This window comes from Macaca thibetana, chromosome 13, assembly GCF_024542745.1.
Source record: "Macaca thibetana thibetana isolate TM-01 chromosome 13, ASM2454274v1, whole genome shotgun sequence".
Classification (NCBI taxonomy): Eukaryota; Metazoa; Chordata; class Mammalia; order Primates; family Cercopithecidae; genus Macaca; species Macaca thibetana.
In genome coordinates, this window is record NC_065590.1 from 104847700 (window position 1) to 104870434 (window position 22735).

Here is a 22735-nt window from a genome sequence, read left to right on the forward strand (position 1 = left end):
TCTTCCACCACCCCAGTTTTCCATGTGAACCTAGAAAATAGGAAATACGGGAAACTTCCTGGTCTGCGCATGGTTCTTTACTTCTATTTTTTAAACACCTATTGGTTTTCATTGTGGCATTAGTCCTGATACGGCCTTAGACAGGCAAGCTGTGTTTGAGGTCCTTATTGAACTTGCATACGTTGCCATAATGCAATTCGCGGTGCACCCCTAAGTCCAGAACCTTCTCTTACAACTTCAATCACTGCCTGACAAGCAGCCTTTTGTCCCTGGAGCTCACCTCCAGCTCATCTCCCTGGGTTAGGAGTCTTTGTAGGGAGGATGGAGACTTAGAGACTCTCTCAAGTTTCACACAACTGAACTTGTTCTTTCATTTTTATTAAAGGACAGACCTTTATTTTAAAAGAAGTACAAATTTGGCCGGGTGCGGTGGCTGTTGTCTGTAATCCTAGTACTTTGGGAGGCTGAGGTGGGCAGGTCACGAGGTCAGGAGATCAAGACCACCCTGGCCCCTGGCCAACATGGCACATGGTGAAACCCCATCTCCACTAAAATACAAAAAATTAGCGGGGTGTGCTGGCCCATGCCCATAGTCCCAGCTACTCGGGAGACTGAGGCAGGAGAATCGCTTGAATCCAGGAGGCAGAAGTTCCAGTGAACCAAGATGCCGTGACTCCAGCCTGGTGACACAGCAAGACTCCATCTCAAAGCAAAAAAAAAAAAAAATTACGACTTTGAGGAGAAACAGTAGGAGTGTATCTATTATCTAAGGCCATTCCTTAGATAAATTTTAGCAAGTGTGGCTCTGTGTGTGTGTAGGGCCTTCAATACTTCAATGAGACTAGCCCAAGATGTAGGGAAACTATCCATTCCCATTAACTCAAGAGAAAAGAGTCTTAGTTCCATTTACTGTCTCTTCCTCCTCTCTTACATGCAGGGCGGGTCATGCGGAGGCTGTAGCCAAGGACGAGGTGTGTGTGGCTGTTGCCTGGACCTTTGTCCAATCCACGTCAACATTTGAGGAATCACAGCGTGTGGTATGTGAACTGCAATGGGACTTTACCACTGTATTAGGAATGTAAAGGAGGTACCTGAAAACAAACAGAACTCACAAGGCAATGACTGATACAGAATTTGGGCAATTGGGTTCTTTTGTACCAGTTATTTCTTGCTGTTTTTAATGCTTACATGCTTCTGTTGTATGCCCTTGTCTAGTCAATTACATATACTTGTCAAATTCATACATCAACTATTACTTTTTCTTATACCCTTATACTGAGGAGACCATTGCCTATAATCTAAATATTTCATAAATGAACTGAACCAAGCAGAGAACTTGATCCAAAAAATGTAGTTATGTTTAATTTCCTAATTCTTCTCTTGTTAGACTTATGTGGTGTTTTCTGAATTTCAAAGTCCTTCCACTCCTACTCTCTCACTTGAGCCTGAGTGAGGCCACATTGTAGACACAGCTGGCTCTCTTTAAGCCCTCGAGTACCCTGTAAGAAAGTTGCCACCATCCCTTTTAGACATGAGGAAACCTAGGCAGAGGGAGGTCGGACGGGTAGCCAGGGGTGCACGGACTTCAGAGCTTACCTCCAATCAAAGCCCCATTTTGAGGATGTAGTTTCCTTTTTCCATGGACACACATCTTTGGGAATCATTTGAAATCTATCTTGGACGTAATTGTGTAAATTTTCAGCTGCATGAAAGAGTGGCATTGACTGACCACGTGTAGGTTCGAGGTCTGGGCAGCCCTGACTGCTGGGGACGTTGAGACTGACCACGTGTAGGTTCGAGGTCTGGGCAGCCCTGACTGCTGGGGACGTTGAGACTGACCACGTGTAGGTTCGAGGTCTGGGCAGCCCTGACTGCCTGGGGACGTTGAGGGGGACGTTGAGGGGGACGTTGAGGGGGACTCTCAGCTTCTGTGACCTTCGCTTTCTCTTCCAATTAAGAGTGGGTGGAATTGAGAAATGCTACAAATTTAATTTCCAGCAAGACTGAGAAATAAACCAATCTGTTGGACCCAATGTTCTCTATTTGCTACACAACTAATTTTTAATGGTTCAAAAATTATCCTTTTCAAGGCATCATCTCTGTACTCTCTTACTTTTGGTGTCAGTATCTTTAGCAACCTATCCTCTCACTGTCATTCTTTGCATTAACGTCAAACTGCCAGAGAGACCAAGTTTTTAAACTTCTATTTTCTTTACATAATTAGCGTATGTCCATTGTAGAAAAATTGGAATATTAGAATAATAGATAATATAATTTTTTAAAGCACTGGAAATTCAAAAATTCAGTGACAACCACCATTAGTATGTTGATTTAAAATTCAAGACTGATTTCTTTGACAGTCTTCAATAAGATTTTAAATTAATGTGAGTCAAACTACCATTTGTTCTTTACTCCTTTTTCCCTTTATGCATCACATGTATCTTTTTGTAAGAAAAACTACTTTTTTGGGGGGAGGGGGGTGGAGTCTGGCTCTGTCACCCAGGCTGGAGTGCAGTGGCACAATCAGTTCACCACAACCTCTGCCTTCCAGGTTCAAGGTATTCTCCTGCCTCAGCCTCCCAAGTAGCTAGGGTAACTGGCACATGCCACCACACCTGGCTAATTTTTCTATTTTTCTATTCTGGTCTCGAACTTATGACCTCAAGTGATCCACCCGCCTTGGTTTCCCAAAATGCTGGGATTACAGGTGTGAACCACTGCACATAGCCTGAAGAACTACTTTTCTGTTACCTTATTTTGTTCTGTTACCTTGTCTAGCATTCTACTATTATTATGGATATACATAATAATGGATTATGGAATAATGGATTATATGGATATACACAATTCTACAATATTATGGATATACTGAAATATACTTCATCAATTCTGTATTGTAATTTCATAAGTTGGATTTTTAAACTTTTACCTTATAAACACGGTTTTAATAACCATTCTTCACCTAAAACCTTTCACACTGTTAATTATTTTCTTAAGATAAATTTACAGTAGAATTTCTTGATTCAAGACTATGTACATTTTGATACTTTTGAGAAGGGCAATATCTTTACAATCCTGCTGCATTTTATGTGTGGTCATATCACTGCATGTCCTCTGCTATTGAAAACACAGCTAACCATCCAATGTTTGAATGGTCTGCCATTACACATAGAAGTGTCATAAATTCAACCTTAAGAAAAAACTAATCTCATAGCACAAATTTAGTTTTGTAAAGGCTAAATATGTATTTCAAAATATCTTCTAAATTCTCATAAACTCAGCTAAAAATCTGACACTTTTTTGTTCTTTTGTTCGTATATAAAATCATTGTATGAAGTACCTACTATGTGTAATACACTGTGTGAGGCAGTGGTGATATGCAAATGATAGAACATGACCCAGCTTTTTAGAAGTCCACCTTTTAGTTGCAGAATCCACGCTTATATTGAGTCTCTGACACATGATATGAAAAGTATTATAATATATTTACTTTAAAAATGAAATCTCAGTATGAGCAATTTAATATAGTGACTATTATTGTTTCTGATGTGTAACTCTGAGAATTTCGAGATCCACTACCATTAAAGAAAGCTAGGATTATGTCCATTATACTAAACTCCAGAGTGCACTACAGAAGCATTTCTGCCCCATGCCACCTACCCCTAAAAAGAAGCCTTTTTATTGCTTCTTGAATATTTCCAGGAATGGATAGCTTACAACTCAACAAGGCAACTCATTCCATTGTTGGATTGTGTCAAGGGTTTGAATATTATTCAGTTTTATAATAGGCACCTGTTGTTCTTACTTTCAGCCTCTGGACAGATACAGACTACGTCTAATTCAATTCAATGTAATGGATATATGTTAAGGATCTACTATGTTCAGAACATGTTCTAGGTTCTATGGGTTAATTTCTATTTCCTATGACAGTATTTTCAATATTTGATTATAGTTTTTCTAAATATGCAAGTTAACAAGTTCACCCCATTCAAGGAAATTGGATCATTAATATAAGTCTGCTAAATCTCTATAAAGCAATACATTTTGGCCTCAGTTGTTGACCACTTGCACGAGCTAGTTGGAAAGAATTTTATAATCAATCAGGAAGACACAGGCATTTACTCCTCCCACTTCTGTACATATTACCAACAATTTTATTAAAAAGAAAGCAAAAGTCATTTGTCCCTACACTATTACTAGTTATGACATGAAAAATCATGCCACGTGTATTAGTTCATTCTCGCACTGCCGTGAAGAAATACCTGATAATTTATAAAGAAAGGAGGTTTCGTTGACTCACAGTTATGCATGGCTGGGGAGGCCTCAGGAAACTTACAATCATGGCGGAAGGCAAAGCCGAAGAATGGCATCTTCTTCACAGGAAGGAGAAGTGCTGAGCAAAGGGGGAAAAGCCCCTAATAAAACCACCCAATATCATGAGAATTTACTCACTAACATGAGAAGAGCATGGGGTAACCACCCCCATGATTCAATTACCTCCCACCAGGTCCATCCCATGACATGTAGGGATTATGGGGACTACAATTCAAGAGGAGATTTGGGTGGGGACACAGCCAAACCATATCACCATGGTTGTGTACATTTGGTGTAAAACAACCCACATCAAAATCTGGAAAACCTAGTGTGTCCCCTATGGCTGCACCCGGGAAAGCCACCAGCCTTCTCTAAACCTCGGCCACTTCATCAATTAAATGAAGGAATTAGAAGTGTTTGAGGAGACTTAAATTACAATATTTTATGATGAAATTTTGTGTTTGGGGTTCTGGGCTTTAGATCACAAAACGTCTGGATTCCTCTCACGTTATGGTTTGTTTGGCTGAAGCTTCCTTTCCACCTCCGGATGGGGTCTAACCCTGCTGCAATGCTGCACGCACGTGGTCACCCTGCACACACTTCTGCGCTGCAGCCTTGTCCTACGAAGTTGACGTATGTTACCTGACTTCCTCCTTAAAATAACACTAGGGAAGGAAACATTATCATCCCCATTTTGAGCAGGAGAGACCTGAGGCAGAGCGTTATGTAATGTGCACAAGGGCGGATAGAAGAAGTTTAGTTTGGTTTAAAAGGCACCCCATAGCCTCAGCTCCTGATTTCTGTCTTATATGGAATGGGCAGGTGAACGCCTTTACTCCTCCAGATTTTTAACTCCAAATAGTTCCTTGGAGTTGGTTCACTTGGTTGTCTTGGAGATGATGCGTATTACCAAAGCAACTTTGATATGCAGAAAATAAAGCAATAGCAACAAATCAACAATGCATAAAGCTGTGAACCATACAACCAGGGTATGTATGCAATGTCTAACTAGTGTTTCGTGGTGGATTCACTAAAATGACCTAATTTGACATCATATAAGCAGGAATAGTATATGCTTGAAATCCTCCTTATAGGAAGAAAAACTTCTCAGAAAATCTAACACTTTCTACTTTAGTCCACAAATGAATTTAGTCGTTCATACATGTTTTCTTAATTTTTACTTTAATGTTTTCTGACTGATGACACTTATTGTTTATTTCTTTATTTCCTCCTTTTCCAATACCTGGTTTTACTACTTCTTATATCCATCTATTTGAAATCCCAGATAATTTTTCTATATCAAAGCTTTCATTTCATTTACCTCTTACCCCATCCTTGACTTTATGCCATGTACTTGTCCTGCTTCTTAAATAGATAAATCACATAAGTACTGTCTGCTGAAAAGAGCTTCCTACCTTTCCTAGTTTACATTCTTTGATTATAAGCAGCTAGTGAAAGAAAATCCCAGTGTGCAGTGTTGCCCAGGGTATATATTAAAAACCCTTATAAACATAGAATGGCAAAATGGAAATACCTTGAAGGCTGGCACTCAACCCAAAACTACCCAGCCAACAAACTTGAAGGTAAAGTTGAACTGAGAGGGAAAAGCAACCTGGGTATGGAACAGGTGCTGGTTGACATTTGAGGAATAATATTGATTCCTTCCTTCCTTCCTTCTTTCCTTCCTTCCTTCTTTCCTTCCTTCCTTTCTTCTTCTCTCCTTCTCTCTCTCCCTTCCTCCTTCCCTCCCTGTTTCTCTCTTCTTACTCCACTTTTTTCTTCCTTCCTCCTGGACTCTACCTCTCTTTTTCCTCCCCTCCCCTTCCCTTCCCTCCTCCACCTTTCCCTCTTCCTCCTTCTCCTCCTCTTCTTCTTCTCCTTCTTCCTCTTCCATGTTGAATGGCTGAATCATTATAATAATTCTTTGCTATGTAAGAAGGCATTGTTGTCCTCCATACTTTGAACTATCATCACAATCAGACATAGCCTTGAAATATAGGAAAAGTAGATACTATTAGCCTGTATATAATCTTAAACCATAAAACCAAGGGAGTTTTGTCCTCTGTACCCAGAACTTCACACTGGCCTTACAGCATCACAATTGTTAAGACATTGAGAAATGGTAAACAGCTGAAACAAAGCTCCATTGAGGAGAGCTCTCCTTTTATTTTAAGAATCCTCTTAAGTAGTGTGGGGTGAAAGATAACAACAGAGCTGGTCCACGGCCTCCCAGATGCCGCTTGCATCTCAGAGACACAGGCTCATGGGGCAGGGAGTACAGAGCCCTAGCACAGGTACCTCCCAGATCTGGGCAAGGGAGAGCGTGGTGAAGAAGTTAGAACAAGAGAAGGAGAGGGGCCTTTTGTTCTTGGTAAGTTCCTGTGTTGTGTTCGTCTCCCCTTTAGGTGATGTGGCCTTGGGCTCAAGGGAACACTTTGTCCCTTCATAGTCACCACTGTCCTACTGTTTCCCTTAAGAAGAGATACATGGCATTAAAATATAGTCAGGAAAAATATGACTTTATACATTAGATTTACCACTGAAGTTTAAAGCATCAACTATTTAAAATGTCTACATGATATCACATAATTACTGTTTATTTAAATATGTTAATAGTGTCCTGCCTGTGTTTAAAAATAAAGTTCTAATATGTTAGATATGCACACTGAAACACTGGTAGGCAAAATTATATGATTTCTGGAATTTTCTTCAAGATAATATAGAAATGGTTATCAAATGGGGTCTAGATAAGTGACAGTGGCCAAACTACATTTTTGTAAATGATAGGTATATGGGCTTATTAAACTGTTCGCTTTAAAATTTTGTGTCTCTTTAAAAATCTCCATACTTAAAAGCTTCAATAAATGCAAAGTTGCATAACAGTGGCAGAAGAGGGATCCCTATACCAGAATGGCAGGAAATAAATCCAGCTTTCTACCACTGTAAGTCTGAGGGTAAATTTTCCTCTCTGCTTCTCAGTTTCATTTTCTGCAAAATGAGGATAATACTAGCCAGGACCTCTTGGAATCATTGTGGAGATCACATGAGTTGCTGTGTGTCACATGTTACATGTACACAACACATGTAGGCCACATTAGTGCCTTGTGCATAGCACATATATGGCCACTACCATTAACTCATAAAAGTAAAAAAGTTTGTTTTTACTTTCCGCTTTAAATTTCTTAGATTGATAATTGTCATATAGGAAAAAAAGTCTAATTTTGTATATGAAAAGTATTTTGGAATTAATAATTACCTTTTCTATTTTGCAACCAAAAGCAGAAATAACTTAATAATGACTTTTCTGTCACTGGTAACATTGGATGGATTTCTAAAGATATTCAAAGACATTATTGTTTTAAATTTTGCTAGAATAGACTATAGCTCTTTTTCCTTCGAATTAGGGTAGGCTAATTGATTAGGTAGCTTAGCCATAACACTGGTTGTATCGTGGATTTTTCTTTCTTTTTTATTCTATTGCAAAGGGTAGAAAACTCCATTTTTTTCTATAATTACAATTGTTATATGACCATTTGTAGTTTACCTTTACATAACACCTGAAGGGCAGTAACTTTATAGCTGCCTAATCCTGTAATTATTTCTTTTCTGCACTATTTAAATTCTAACTCATCCCTGTTATAGGAAAGGAACCAGTTGCGGGACTCTGGACAACTTTATTTTCTAAAGAATCCACTTTCACTGATAAACACAGTGAAGGTTGTGGAAACATGAGCGTGTATGCAACTGCGGGTGTTGACTGTTCCCTCCGTTCTGGCCATGGCGCACCTGTGTGCAATCTGTGTTCCCTTCACTCCCGTATGGGACAGCCGGTCCACCCGTGGAACCCCGTCATCCTTTACTTGATGGGAGGCAACAGAAGTGGTTCCCACAAGGTCACCCTTGAGCAAATGCTTTGTACAAATCACCCTTGGGTATGAAGGGTGAAAAGATGAGTAAAGATTGAGCATTTTGGAAAATCAAGAATCAATCGGGGCCAGGCGTGGTGGCCCGCCCCTGTAATCCCAGCACTTTGGGAGGCTGAGGCGGGTGGATCATGAGGTCAGGAGATCGAGACCATCCTGGCTAACACAGTGAAACCCTGCCTCTACCAAAAAATACAAAAATTTAGCCGGGCATGGTGGCAGGTGCCTGTAGTCCCAGCTACTGGGGAGGCTGAGGCAGGAGAATGGCGTGAACCTGGGAGGCAGAGCTTGCAGTGAGCTGAGATCACACCATGCATTCCAGCCTGGGCGACAGAGCAAGACTCTGTCTCAAAAAGAAAAAAAAAAAGAAGAAGATCAGAAGGAGGCAGGAGTGGGACTCCATCTCAAAAAAAGAAAAAAACAAAACAAAACAAAACAGAAAAGAATCAATCGGAATTCTGCAGGTGAAGTAAAGGCAAACAGAAATCACACATGCGTGGTGCCGTGGTCAAGCACCATAGGCTCTGGGGGCAGGAGTGTTCGTTTGGATGCACAGGCCCAGGAGGGCTTCCCAGGGAGTGTGGAGTAACAGGCTCCAGCATCTGATATGGAGGCAAGAGAGAATCATGAGGAGGAGGTAGAAAGCGGGCAAATGGAAAGTGGAAACAATAGTCTGGTATGCACCTGCAGAGGGTGAGATTCAAGGAGCCCTCCGTCTAAAATGAAGGCATCATAACTTGAATTCGGCCTTCCCAAGCTGCTTTTTGGTGGCTTGGCTGCTGACACCATCATTGCACATGACGAACAGCCTTAGAGCTTGCAGAGCAGGAAGATGTCAGGAGGACCAGGGTGAAGGGAAACTAACAAACTCAGACAGATAACTAGGGTCTTCCTGGTTCTCTATAGCTCTCCCCATCCCCCAACCTTGGATTCCTGAAACCATTTCTCTGTGTGATTGTAAAAGGACTTTATCAATTAACTGACATATTTGTAAGATTTTAAAGAACTGTCTGATCCACATCCCAATGAGTTAAATAATTCTGATAGGCGGAATCGAGACACCTCAGTATCCCGTAACAAGTTATCATGGTCCTGGTTGAATGAGGACCTGTCCACTCAGGGTTGTGTCGGGGGTAGGCCCTGAGAAACGTGTGAAGGTACCACACAGGCACGCAAAGGTACACAACCGGCTTTCAGAGCATAGTCTCTGCAGTGTGTGGACATCGGACATGGATTACAACAGACCTTACCTAGCAAAAAGATTCACTCTTTTGAAAGGAAGCCTGAAACATTGCTTCACGTCACAGGGATCCTGAGGACCTATTACTCACACACCACTGTGTATGGTGGGCCAGGCACAGAGCTCTGAATGCTCACATTCCACCAAATAAAAACAGACAGATAAAAAACACAACTCCATAAAGCAACAAACACAAGGCAGGGTAGTTTTCCAGGCAGAGAGGAGGGACCCGCTGGGGCAAGGTGGGGTTCGACCTCATTTGGGAATGGCACTGAAAAATATGTAGGTCTTTCCCAGGCGGAGGAGGTTGGCTGGGACTTTCTCTTGAGGACAAGAACAAGGCGTGGAGGTGTGAAAGAATAGGTTGGTTATGTGTGGAAGGTTAAGGTGGAAAGATGGGCTGAGATGAGGCTGGGAATACATCATCCCATGCAAAGTTCACTGAAGCGTATCTTGGCGGCGACAGGAAGCATGCTCCGTGGATATGTGGAAAGTTTTCATGGTACATATTGAAATGAAAAGAAAGTAATGCTCACATTCCATGGACAAGGTAGAGGAGATCTCTCAGAGCAGGAGCTGGTGTTTTAAAGGGGCAACTTAGGGCAGGATGCAGCGCACTGGCCTGAGCTCACACCCGGTGCGATAAGACCTCCAGGAAACCACTTTCCCTCTCCCGGTTTTGTTCTTCTCATTCAACAGCATCCAAATGGCCCAGCTGGGGGCACTGGGGCTCGGTGCGTCATACATAGGTAGGATGATTTCTGACATCCTATGACCAGAAGTAGCTCCTAGTGCTGAAACCACAGAACACAGAATGGATTTTAAGGTAGTAGCTTCCTCCTTTCCGGTTCGACCAATGCTTTTAGATGAAGTTCCTGCCCAGAATGGCCCCAGCGATGTGATAGTCTCACATGCAGTTTGCTTTCACATGACTGCTGTAACAGGCACGTGCGCGCGCGTGCACACACACACACACACACACACACACCATTTTATTATTACATTTTCTTGAAATTTGTTTCCAAACACGTCTATCCATTTATCCCCCAAGGCCTGGCTCAACGGCTGCCCAAGGTGACATCCGACCACCAGCACTCTTCAGCTGTGATCCCCACCCCAAGCCAGCGCTCCGGCTCCGGCTGACTCTACCTCACCTGCTCATGCTCCAGGTGCAACCCTGGCCTTGTCTCAGTGTGTGGCCATCAGCTTTCCTTGTTCCAGCCCCCTCACAGCACTACACAGGGATCAATACGTGTTTGCTGAGCCTCACGGCTCTCCGACTGGAGGCTCTGGGGGTCTCATGGAATGACCCCTGGACCAGGTTACAGGCTGGCTTGAGCCAGGCTCTGCCCATGCTTTGGGAGGGCTTCAACACCGCTTCTCCTCTATCTTACCGTGACATGCTTTAAAAGTGCTCTGAAACAGTGAGTGTAAGGAGACATTCTACAAGGTCTACAATTAAGATTCCTATGCCAAGTGATGTTATTAGAAACATAGTTCATTGCAACTGTATAGCTGGAGCGAATACTGCTTATATAAGAAATATGTTTTAAGTACACTATTTCTTCCTTCTCAGCCTACTCCCCTTAGTCCAAGAAATTGCTTTAGATAAAAACAAGTCCAAATCTCCTGAAACAAAATGCTTCTAATACTAGTAAGAGAAGCTAAGAGTGTTCACATAGTATGAGTGATTAAGAATGTCCCTTTATCTGTTTTCCTAAATGTTTTAGGAAAAAAAAATCAGTTTATGTTGTAAGTAAATTCCAGTGACATTTGAGTGCTTTGAATGCACTCCCTCCCCTCCCTCCTTCCCTTCCCTCTTTCCCTCCCACCCTCCCTTCCTTCCTTCCTTCCATCCTTCTGTTTCTTTCTTTTCAAAAGTTTCAACTGATATGTAATAGTCATAAATATTGTGGAGTTACGTGTGATGTCTTCATACATGTACATTACATGTGACGTTTTCATACATGTACGTTACATGTGACGTTTTCCTACATGTACATTACATATGATGTTTTCATGCATGTACGTTACATGTGATGTTTTCATGCGTGTACGTTACATGTGATGTTTTCATGCATGTACGTTACATGTGATGTTTTAATACATGTACACAATGTGTAATGATTGTATCAGGATATTGGTTAACCATCACTTCAAATATTTATCTTTTCTGTATTACAAACACTACAATTCTTTTTTTCTAGCTATTTTGAAACATACAGTAATTATTGTTCATTATAATTTCTCTATGATGCCTTTCCTTCCTTCTTTGCGCCTACCTTTCTCCTTTTTGTTTCTTTTTGTACAAATGTATCATATAGATAATTGAGTATCAGTTCTCTAAGCTCATTTGAAAAGTATTTCGTTAGTGTTCTGTAAGGTCTTTATAGCATTTTTTCTTTTGTATTTTAATAATGGAGAGAAAATATTTAAAAATACCAAAAAGAATACGAATTCTAATTTCACCCACAGTAAAGTTTTATGTGGGTGGATAAAAGCAACACGTTTACGTCACTGCGTCACCTTCGGACGTGCAAATGGCAATTGACTTTTCCAGTGTGTTTCCTTCTTGTAACCCAAATTCCCTCCTTAGTAACCTCTCAGATGTGCAGCACTGCAGCCCTCGCAGCTGAGTACTGCCTGCTGCTGCAGCCACTCTGAGGCGCGTGGCCCTGTGCACAGCCCCCCTGCCCTGGGGCAGCTGCCTCTGGCACTCACTGCAGGTCCAGGCACTGCCTACAGGCCCTGACTGCGCTATGCTCCGAGTAGCTTCCCACCCCGTCCAGACACTGGCTCTGGCTGGACGACCAGGCCAAAGACTGGTCCTTAGGAGGATTCCTATCTGAGGAGGTAGAATGTTTAAATCTTCCTGGCATGATCCATTTAAAAAGCTACCAAAACCGTAGCCCCAATCCTACGGGAACATGATGGGATTTGAGACTCTCCCTGGCACCCACTTCCCGTATTGGTCTCTGTTGTTTCCAAATGTCTCATTTATCAGGGGTCATTTCTAGATGTGTTTTAATCCTTAAGGAAAATCCCTGTTCTTACTCATTTTGTTTTTCTTCTCACTCACTATTTAGCATTTTTCTCACTGGCTGAAGGCAGGACCAGGCCCAAAAGGTCCTGCAAGATTAAATAAGCCATTAGTGCCCCAGCAGAGGAATGAGGAGGACCGTTGTCAGGGAAGAGTCCAGAATTGTGGCAGGGGTAGGATACAGCCCGCTGAGGGTATGTGGACACAAGGCCGGCTTTGGCTTCCCTGAGAGACAGCAAGGGGCCCAGAAGGCACAGGCCCCTGAGAGCTCCTGGGACTGACACTGTCCCAGGATCCCTCCACTGCAGGTGGAGAAGGAGCTAGAGTGGAGAGGAGGGAGCCAGGGGCTGCAGGGGTACAGGCAAGGAGCTGGGGCACCAGGGGTGCAGATGGGAGGTGCCTGGAAGCGCTGGAGGTGCAGGGCCAGTGGGATTTCCTGACCCAATGGTCATGGGGTGTGAGAAAGAAGCATCAAGGGTGACTTCCAAGAGCTCCTCTGAGCAGCCAGTGGAATGAAAGCGTCATTTGCTCAACTAGAAAGACTGGCGGGAAGCCCTTGGAGGGACACCCAGAGATCAGGTTAGACGGGTTAAGCCAAGACGCCTGCTTTTCATCTAATGGAGAAATCCGTAGTTGAATGTGGGCTTCGGGAGTTCAGGGAAGAAGCCTGTGCTGGAGATGATGTTGCTCAAGGAGGGGAGGCAGAAGCTGTTGATTTTGTTCCTGTCCAAACTCACCAACATGCACACACTAAAGTGTATTCCCCTGCGAGGCCAGTTTGTTTTGTTTTCTACTCTTTTCCTATAGTTTGGGATCTGACCATTACATTTTTAAGCAAAGAAATGAGATGGAGAAGTAGCAGTAAAGGGAAGACACCCACCCCTTGCGCAGGTGGCACCTCTGAGAGCACCAGGGCCCAGCGAGGTCTGGGGGAAGGTGAGGCCGGGGAGAGCCTGCCGTGGGTGTCCTAGAGGCCCAGAGAACATGGGAGGTCAGGTGCTGCCAGGAGTGGACGATGACAGGGCTGGAACCCAGTAAGCATTGGGAAGAGAGCTGGGCAATAAGGGTGCCTGTCATCTTCGGCTTCAGGCAGGGCGGCAGGGCATTACTGCAGCTGGCGGGAGTGCTGGGTGAGGCGAGGCCTCGCCAGGATCCAGAGTTCAGGCGGCCATGCAGCCTGTGAGTGCCTAAGATCAACAGGCAGAATGAATCACGAAGACACTTTTCTCAGCCTCTAAATTTCTTTGAATTCTGATTCTCCCTTTGAAGATCTGCCATTGATCCACCCACTTAGTAAAAACACTGCAGCTATGGGCTGAACTCTGAGTCCCTCCAGAATTCGTACGCTGAAACCTCAAACCCAAGCAGGCGGTTGGGGGTGGAGTGAGGTCATGGGCATGGATCCGTGCCCAGGGAGCTGGCGTTTTTGTGAGCGAAGCCAGAGTGAGGACAGGGTGAGTGTGGCCATTTGACAGCCAGGACGCAGGCCCTCGCTAGAAACCAAACTTTCTGGCTTCTTGATGTTGCGCTTCCTCCTTCTAAAACTGTGAGGAAATGATTTCTGTTGTTTAAACGCCCGGCCTATGGCACTTTGTATGGCAGCCCCAGCTGACTCCCAGAACCACCAGATGACCTCAGCGCCTTGGCTCAGAGAGGCCATCCGGCCGACAGGGAACTCCTGTTAGTTCCCTCTAGGAGACGTGAAGACAGTTCTGCCTTTAAAGACAAACTGAGACCTGCAGCATAAATTCCTCCCATTCGAGTGGGGTGGGAGCTTTTTAAGCCATCCTGTATCAATCACATCATGGCTGACGTGTGTGAACGTTGTTTTAAGAATGCAAGAATTGTCTTTCATTTTATTTCATGGAATAAACAAAACGAGAGAGCTCCATAGAGCCTTCCTCAAGTGGGTGTTCTTGGACTATGTGGGTAACTGAGCTATTACGCCTGGGATGGGGGGGGAGCTCCTCAAATTCTAATTTAAAAATCCATATTGTTGGCATTGTGTCCATTTGTGACCTGCCCAGACTGTTGAACCAGAGAAAAACAAAAGGGTCACTTGTCAGTTCCTTGCTATATGTCAGAACCCTTCACTGCAGATGTGATTCATGGTGAGAATCCATAACCACAGGTGTACACGTGCAGACACGGGACCTCTCGAGCCAGCACAGGCCGCGGCGTGCTCCCTGGAGGCAGGAAGCGAGGAACACGCAGCCACATCCTTGACACGGGTAAGGAGTTTGTACATTCTGACATAATAAACTCCACAACATGACCAGGAAGGGAAGAGAAATGAAATAGGAGTCAGTGTCAGTTGATTTTTAAAGAGGAAGGTCATGATGAGCAGGATGCTTGGCACTGCTTGGCTCATTCTCGGTGACATCTCTGCAGCCTCAAACTGGCTGGGAGGGGGTGCGGCGTCTGGACTGAGCTGGGGCAGGAGCACCAGGGCAGGCAGAGACTGTGCTGTACTTTATTAACTACTTTCGCTTGATTATGTATTGTCCTTAATGTCCTTTTATGGCTATACTTAAAGAATCCCTGAATACATGGAGTACCAATTAGGGAGATTGGCTGTAATTTTTTCATTGCTTGTGTGTCATTTTTTTGGGCAAATCTCAAGTGTAACAGACCTCTGATTAAGTGACAGATCATTCCCTTCTCTCCCTCTTCATCCATCCCTCTATCTGGCACATGGTAGAGACTCACAGATAGATTTGCAATGGGGATAAATTATTTCATGTGAATGTACAAGACACCAAGCTAATAACTAAAGGAATGTGATGAGGCAGATGCAGGCAGCTCTCAGTCCATTGCTGTCTACAAACATTGTGTGAGGCTGCCCAGGCTGCTGCAACAAGGCACCAATGACCAGATGGCTTAAACAACAGGCATCATTTCTCATAGTTCTGGAGGCTCGGAAGTCCAGATTAAGGTGTCTCCACATCTGGTATCTGGCAAGGGCTCCCTTCCTGGGTTGCAGACAATCTCCTCTGGCTGCATCCTCATAAGGTGAAGATGCAGAGCTGCCTCCCTCTTCCTCTTCCTTCTTCAAAGGACTCCAGTCCCTTCATGAAGACTCCACCCTCGTGACCTAATGACTCCCCACATGCCCCACCTCCTGACACCATCACATCAGGGCTCAAGACATGAACTGTGGAGAGACACAATCATTAGTCCACAGCCCGTGTGCCTATGTTGTGTATGTGATTTCTAATATTAGATCAGAAGTCACGAAGAGCTTTGGAGGCAGAGATAAAGGACTGTATGATTTGGGCATAGCAAGAGATAATTCTGGCTGGGAGAATCAAAGAGGATTGAATTTATGCAAATGGACCCACAGTGATTCTGCCTTCTTGATTGGAGGAAAGACGTTCAGGCAGAAGGCACGACAGAGAAGAAAAGGATCAAGATGTTAAGCAAGACGTGAGAGCCTTGATACCAGGCTGAGCTGTGAGGGCTTGCCGGGGTGCACAAATCCAGGGGCTACTGGAGATCACTGGGTTCACGGATGGCAGATGGCACTTGGCTTCCAAAGTTGAATCTGTTGGGAATCTCTATGGCAGCTTGGAGGGAAGAGCATGTGGAGAGAATGCAAGGCAGAAGTAGGATGGGAGTGAAGGGAACGAGGCTAGCAGCAATGACCTGAAAGCTGCCTGCATATAAAGCACAGGTTACCTCCTGTAACCTTCACAACCTTCATGAGATGGGAAGTGTGCCCCTGTTTTGTAAGAGAGCAAAGACACTGAGAGGTGCTATTGCAGTGCTGCTCAGAATGTGGGCTGCAGCCGAGCAGGGCCACAAGCTCTTTGTAACCCACCATGTCCAGATAAGCGCACAGTCTGATAATACAGAAGCTTCTGTAACAATTTGACCTTAATATAAATTCAAGGGCATGGTCATTTCAAAAAAGCATTGTAAGGTATCTTATAAAACAATTAGTCTAAAATAAGTGTGTGGGAATCTTTAAAAATCCTCACCCTTTACCTCCAGATAATTTAGAAAGTGTTGAGCGATAGATGGCCTTGGGAGGCCCTGATCACTGAGCTCCAGCCCGGGCCTGTGTGCGCCCCACACGCAGGAGACTGGGCTGGTGAAAGAGACACACGGCTACAAATCTACACACTGCCCCGAATGCTTGGGTGCACCACAGAATAATGTCCACAAAGAGACACCTGCTCAGGTGTGCACTAAAACATGAGTTAATCAAAGTGGCATTTCTATTTGCCTTGTGAATGGGTAATTTGGGGTTTTTCCCTCTTCCCTACAGATTTATCTTCATAATAATATTTTACTTAGGCTAATAACTAAATGAGTTTGAATTCCCTAAACATATAATTCTTGATTTCGAGGCAGGGATGTTGTTAAGGTTCTGCAAACGGAAGGCAGCCCAGGGTTAACAACTGCCGCAGGTGATCTCCAAGCCGGAAACACACACCAGTGAGAGCAGCTTGTTACATGTTGGAAATTAACGAAAAAGGGAGTTCCTCTTGCCGATTTCCTGGCATGGTTTTCCAGTTGAACTTTCTTACCATTGATTTCCATTTGTGAGTTTATTACTCAGGACAAAAAAGTTTTCAAACGTTTATTCTGATTGTTTAATGTTAAACAGCAACTTTTATTATACGTATTACTATTTTTAGGATAAGAAATTTATGAATAATTTTCATAGGCTATTTGTGGTCTAAATGTGGAAAAATTGACCTTAAAATAAAATATTTTGCGTTTTCATCATAGCTGTTTCCCACTTTACATGTCTTCTCTCTTTTCCACTACATTCCCCCATATTGATGTGCAAATTTACAAAGAATGACGCCACTCATCTCACTGATTCTTAAGAGTAAAATGTGTGAAAAGTAAATTTCTGTACTATAGAGGTAAATTACTTTATTATTTCCATACTTTTTATTAGCCCTCATGCCTAGTTAACAATGACAGAAAACCTTATTGATTATTTACGACTCAGGAAATAAGTCCTTCTAGCCAAAGTCGACAAATACATGCATCAAATGGATGTGGGCTTGCATGGAATTGGAAAATGGCCTTGTTTTAAACTCTATCTTATCTTATAAGTCTCTTTCTAGCATTTTGGAATTCCCATCTGCTATCTCCCCAAATCTCATCGTTTATTAATACTGATTAGAGAGTAAATCTTCAATGAATGTTGAAGTTAGACATGCAAAGTGGGTATTGGATGCATGACCTTAAAGGAACTTGAATGATGTGGGAGCTTCGGATGTGGTTCTGAAGCCTCTGTCCTTGGTTTTTTTCTTATTTGACATACTTGCCTTAAGAGTGGTGTCCATTCCATGATTTTAACTCTCATTTTCACAGCCAAATTTCACATCCCTGACTGTAGCTTGACAGAATCCAGGCACCTCCTTGCCAGATATTTCTCCTTCGATGCCCTGGGCTTCTTGAGCTCAGCACACCCTGACCACACTGGGTCTCTTCTTTTGTCTGAGTTCATGCTAGCTGGGTTGCACCTTCCCCCTTCAGCCCACCAAGAGGTGAACTGCAGGGCAACCTCGGCCTCCCCTGTCCCCTTCTCCTAAAATCCAGCCATTTAGGAAATCCTGTTGCTTCCATCTGGGGCATTTTTTTTCTGTCCATTCCTTTATTAGGTTTCATCCTCCTCGTTTCCCCCAATATGGTCTATCCCCACATCTGCTTCTTATACAGCTTCCAATTTTCTTTCTAGAACAGACTAAAGCATGCACTTTGACTCCTTCATGTGGGTTTCACTCAGCTCCGCTTTTTACCTGTTTGGGGGTCTTTGGAATTCACTCAACCTCTCTGAGTTTCAGTTTCCCCATGGAAGTAAGGGCGAGGCCCCTGTGCATGAACCTCCTGTGAGGGCAAGGGGGACTGTGAGGCAAAAGCCTGCCCCATGTGCCATCTGTGAGGCAGCAGCTAGTGCAGGGCCGTTGCTCCTCTTCTCAAACACTCGTCTCAGACTTCGTGTTTCGGGGTACCATTTGCCCAGACATCAGCTGCTTGCAGGTGGGCCCTGCCCCTTTGGCATCTGCATACTTTCTATTTGCTTCCTTCCTTGGCTCAGTTTCCCCACCTGGCTCATTCTGGTTCACCATGGCCATAGGACCCATCCTCCTGTGCTGAAGCACTCTCCATGTACTCCCTGGCTTGCTGGCTGTATTAGTCTGTTCTTGTGCTGCTAACGAAGACACTCAAGACTGGGTAATTTATAAAGGAAAGAGGTTTAATGGACTCACAGCTCCACGTTGGAGGCCTCACAATCATGGTGGAAAGCAAGGGAGAAGCAAAGTCACATCTTATATGGCAGCAGACAAGAGAGAAGGAAAGGCAAGCAAAAGCGGAAAGCCCTTATAAAACCGGGAGATCTCGTGAGACGTATTCACGACCATGAGAACAGTATGGGGGAATCCGTCCCCATGATTCAAGTATCTCCCACTGGGTCCCTCCCGCAACATGTGGGAATGATGGGAGCTACAATTCAAGATGAGATTTGGGTGGGGACACAGCCAAACCATATCACCATTTTCCCTCCTTCCTTTAACCATACCCTGGCCCACTCCCTGTTCCTGTGCCATCCTAAATATCCTAACTGGTTCCAGCCAGGGTAACGGTAGCTCATAGAGCCACTGCGAAATGCTGTGGTCCCTTACCCCACCCCATCCCCATCAATATCTTTACTACTTTGGACCTTTGTGTCTTCCAGACAAACCCAGAAAAGCCCTTTTGGGACTTCGGCACTCCCATCCTCACTGCATAGTTTGTGTAAATATTGAGGTCTTATCATGTGAAACCAGCCACTGCTCCTGATGCAAATGCCATCCGTTTCTATTGCACGTGGAATGAATGTTCCCAAGGGGAGCAGTGTTATATTTTGGGAAAGGCAGGGGCAGTGAAGCCTGGTAGATCTTAGCTAAAAGCCTTGCTGTGCCATGAGTGAATCTGGAGCTGCATGGAGTTACTTGACTTCCTTGAGAATCACCTTATTAACCTATAAAATGGAGACAATACTAGAGCCTGCCTTGCAGAGCCATTGTGAAGGCTGAATGAAGTCCTACTTGTGAAACTCTCAGAGTGTCTCCTGGGGCATCCGCAGGCTGTGGAGGGCTGCGCTGCATTTGCCCCGCTGCTGGCTGCCCACGCAGACTGCACCTGGAGCTGTTCTGTTTCTAGCCTCTATGGGAGGCTGAGCCACCTCCAGGCCCTCTCAGCATTGCTTAGAAAACCTCTCCCCAGGCAGCAACTTCACAGCTCACAGCCTTCAGTGTTTTCCTCCCTCCATCCATGCCTCCTTAGGGCCCCAGATCCCACCAGCCTCAAGGCTCTGCCCTTTGTTTCCATCGTTGTCATTGTCAAACGTAAATGTCTCCATTACTTGCTACGTACCATGAACTGATCTTCATGTATTTGGATTATTGAACTTCACGCTTACCACAACCATATAAAATAAAATATCCATATTTTATAGACAAGGAAACATTACCAAAAGATTAAATGCTTTTTCTCATGGTCACAGCCTCAAGGCCCATGCTCTTAAACAATGAAGTTCTTCCCATGTGGCGGGTGCACCATCCAGCATCATCCAGAATCCCAGTTAGACTTGGGAGGAAGGCCCGCCTGGGTCCCCTCTGTACTCACCGTCTAGCTCGCACTGTGTTCTCTTTCATATGCCACTGGCTGCAGCTTTTTGAGCTCAAGAACTCGCACTTATTAAAATAATAAAGTTACCATTTATTAAATATTTGTTTGTATCAGGCTATGTACCAAGTGTTTCATTTACATAATCTTATTTAACTCTAATGACAACCTTAAAATGTAGATGTCATTATTATCATTTACGAAAATAAAAAACAAAAGATGGGCCAGGCGCGGTGACTCAAGCCTGTAATCCCAGCACTTTGGGAGGCTGAAGCCGGTGGATCACCTGAGGTTAGGTGTTCGAGACCAGCCTGGCCAACCCCGTCTCTACTAAAATTACAAAAAATTAGCCAGGCGTGGTGGTGCCCACCTGTAATCCCAGCTACTTGGGACACTGAGGCAGGAAAATTGTTTTAACCCATGAGGCAGAGGTTGCAGTGAGCCAATATCACACCACTGCACTCCAGGCTGGGTGACAAGAGCAAAACTCCGTCTCAAAAAAAAAAAAAAGTTTAAAAAGACTGAATTTTAGTTGCCCAAGATGTTCTCACCAGTAAGTTATAGAGCAGGAATTTGAACCCAAATCTGGCTGCCTCCAAATATTGTGCTTTTACTTACTCATTCCTTTTCTCGGCTTTGCATCCCCTTTAACATTCGTTCTGGTATTTTGTCATGAGAAGTGCTTTAAAAAAAAGTTGCTGAATGGATTTGGGTCCCCTGGGTTTTGCTGTTGCGTAATTCTCCTAGAGGAGTGCTGAATTCCTCTAGATATTTGTATGATTCATTATCGCTTGGACTCAACTTCAGCACTGGCCTTTCATTGACGTTCCAGTCTTAGTTTCACGGTGTGTAGCCCGCTGTGCTGGGACTGTGTGCGTCCTCAGCCCACAGGAGTGGGCACACTCAGCCAAGCACCATGGCCCTGAGCAGCTTGGGCCAGCATTGCACAGAACCTCAAGTTAAGTCCATCGAAGGCAACCCCACCAGAATTAGTACCTTACTGCTCTGCTCAGTTGATTAAGATTATTAGGTTGTATGAATACTTCACTATGACCTATTTTTTAACTTTCATTCCTATATAAAGTAACCTATGAAGTATGATTCTTTGTGAATTTGGGTAGCAGTCTGGGATTTTTTGGGGGGTTAGGGTTTGGGGAGTAATCAGAGCATGCTATTTCTACTGCTGTTATGAGGTACTGTACACACACGAATAAAGAAAAAGGCATCAGACCCAGGGCCTTTTAGGGCTCCAGGCTGGGCTGCGGATTAGTGGAAAGCAGAGACTCTGGGTCTCAGGAGATGCACAGTCCTTGGCAGCATGAGCTAGAGACCCAGAAATGCAGAACAAGTGAATGGTGTTAAAACTGCCAGGCCTAATTCAGATGTTGTGCTGGAAGGAACCTGGGCTTCAGGGTCAGTTGAGTCTAGGTTCAAATTCTAACCCTGCTGCCATGGATGTCTGGCCCAGCAAGTTAACTTTCCTAAGCCCCAATTTTTTAAAGTGAGAAACACATATATAAAAGTCACCTTGTAAAATTGCTGCAAGGATGAAATCACATAGGGAACCCAAGATGTAAACATCATGCTTGGCATACAGCAAACAGGTACAGTCAGGGTCCTGAAAGGTCTAGTCATGAACAAGAGGCCAAAGTCATATGGGGATGAACTCGGCCAGAGGGGAAAAGGGCCTCTTCTGTGCCACCTGCCAGGATCCTGGGGGCACGAGCTGCATCAGCTGACAGGTGCTGTAAGTAAAGGCAGAGGAGGGCACTAGCAACAGGCTCTCCTGCAAACCCCAGCACCAGTTATGCTCTGTTAGTCCCTTGCTTTGCTTGGTATCTGTGTGCAAAGGGCCTTTTTAGGAATATAGTTCGCACTCACATCCGAAAGGTCATCTGCGCCACACGGTTCAGGCATTTATTGATTTATGCGTCGGAATGGTTTCTGTCATCAGGCAGTACACTCTGTGACCGGGTTTTGCATATGTGCAGCACCCCTTGTTTCTGGGATGTAAGTAGAGGGCGTCGTTTACCCTGGAGCTGGGAGGTGATTGGCTCTCCTCACTCCTCCCAGTAGGGTTCTCCTTCTGTTCCATTTTCAAAGTGATTATAAATGCACGACTTTCACAAACGCTGAAACAAGACTGTTCACAGGAATCCTAATCAATTAATTCATCAAAAAAGGAAGTTGCATGTTGTAATTCAGGGAAGAATTAAATTTGACTGCTTTCTCCAAGGGCAATGATAGTTCTCATTTAAAAGTTATTAGTTTCAGTGTGTTTTATATCTGGAAATTTTGCTTGTGTCTTTTGCCCTGCCTTTTGGGAAAAATATTTTATATGTTCACTTTATGCTATTGTGTTTCCTTCACTGAAGACCTAGATGTTTATTACCTGTGATATATATATATATAAAAATATAATTTATATATATAATTTGTATATATATAAATATATATGTAATTTGTGTGTGTGTGTATATATATATACACACAAAAATTACATATACAAATTATATATGTATATACACACACACACACATATATATTTGTGCCTATCACCTGGGGTAAAAACATCAAAATTCTTTT

At 43.8% G+C, this 22735-nt stretch overlaps 1 protein-coding gene across 21 annotated transcripts in view; it reads left to right on the top strand.

Annotated features, from left to right (window-relative positions):
• MYT1L (myelin transcription factor 1 like) overlaps window positions 1-22735 on the top strand; it is a 536335-nt gene that overhangs the window by 46535 nt on the left and 467065 nt on the right. For all 21 annotated transcript variants that reach the window (XM_050753176.1, XM_050753173.1, XM_050753193.1 and 18 more), the window contains one exon: window positions 938-1037. The gene's annotated coding sequence lies outside the window, so the exon portion shown is untranslated. The remainder of the gene's footprint in view (window positions 1-937; window positions 1038-22735) is intronic.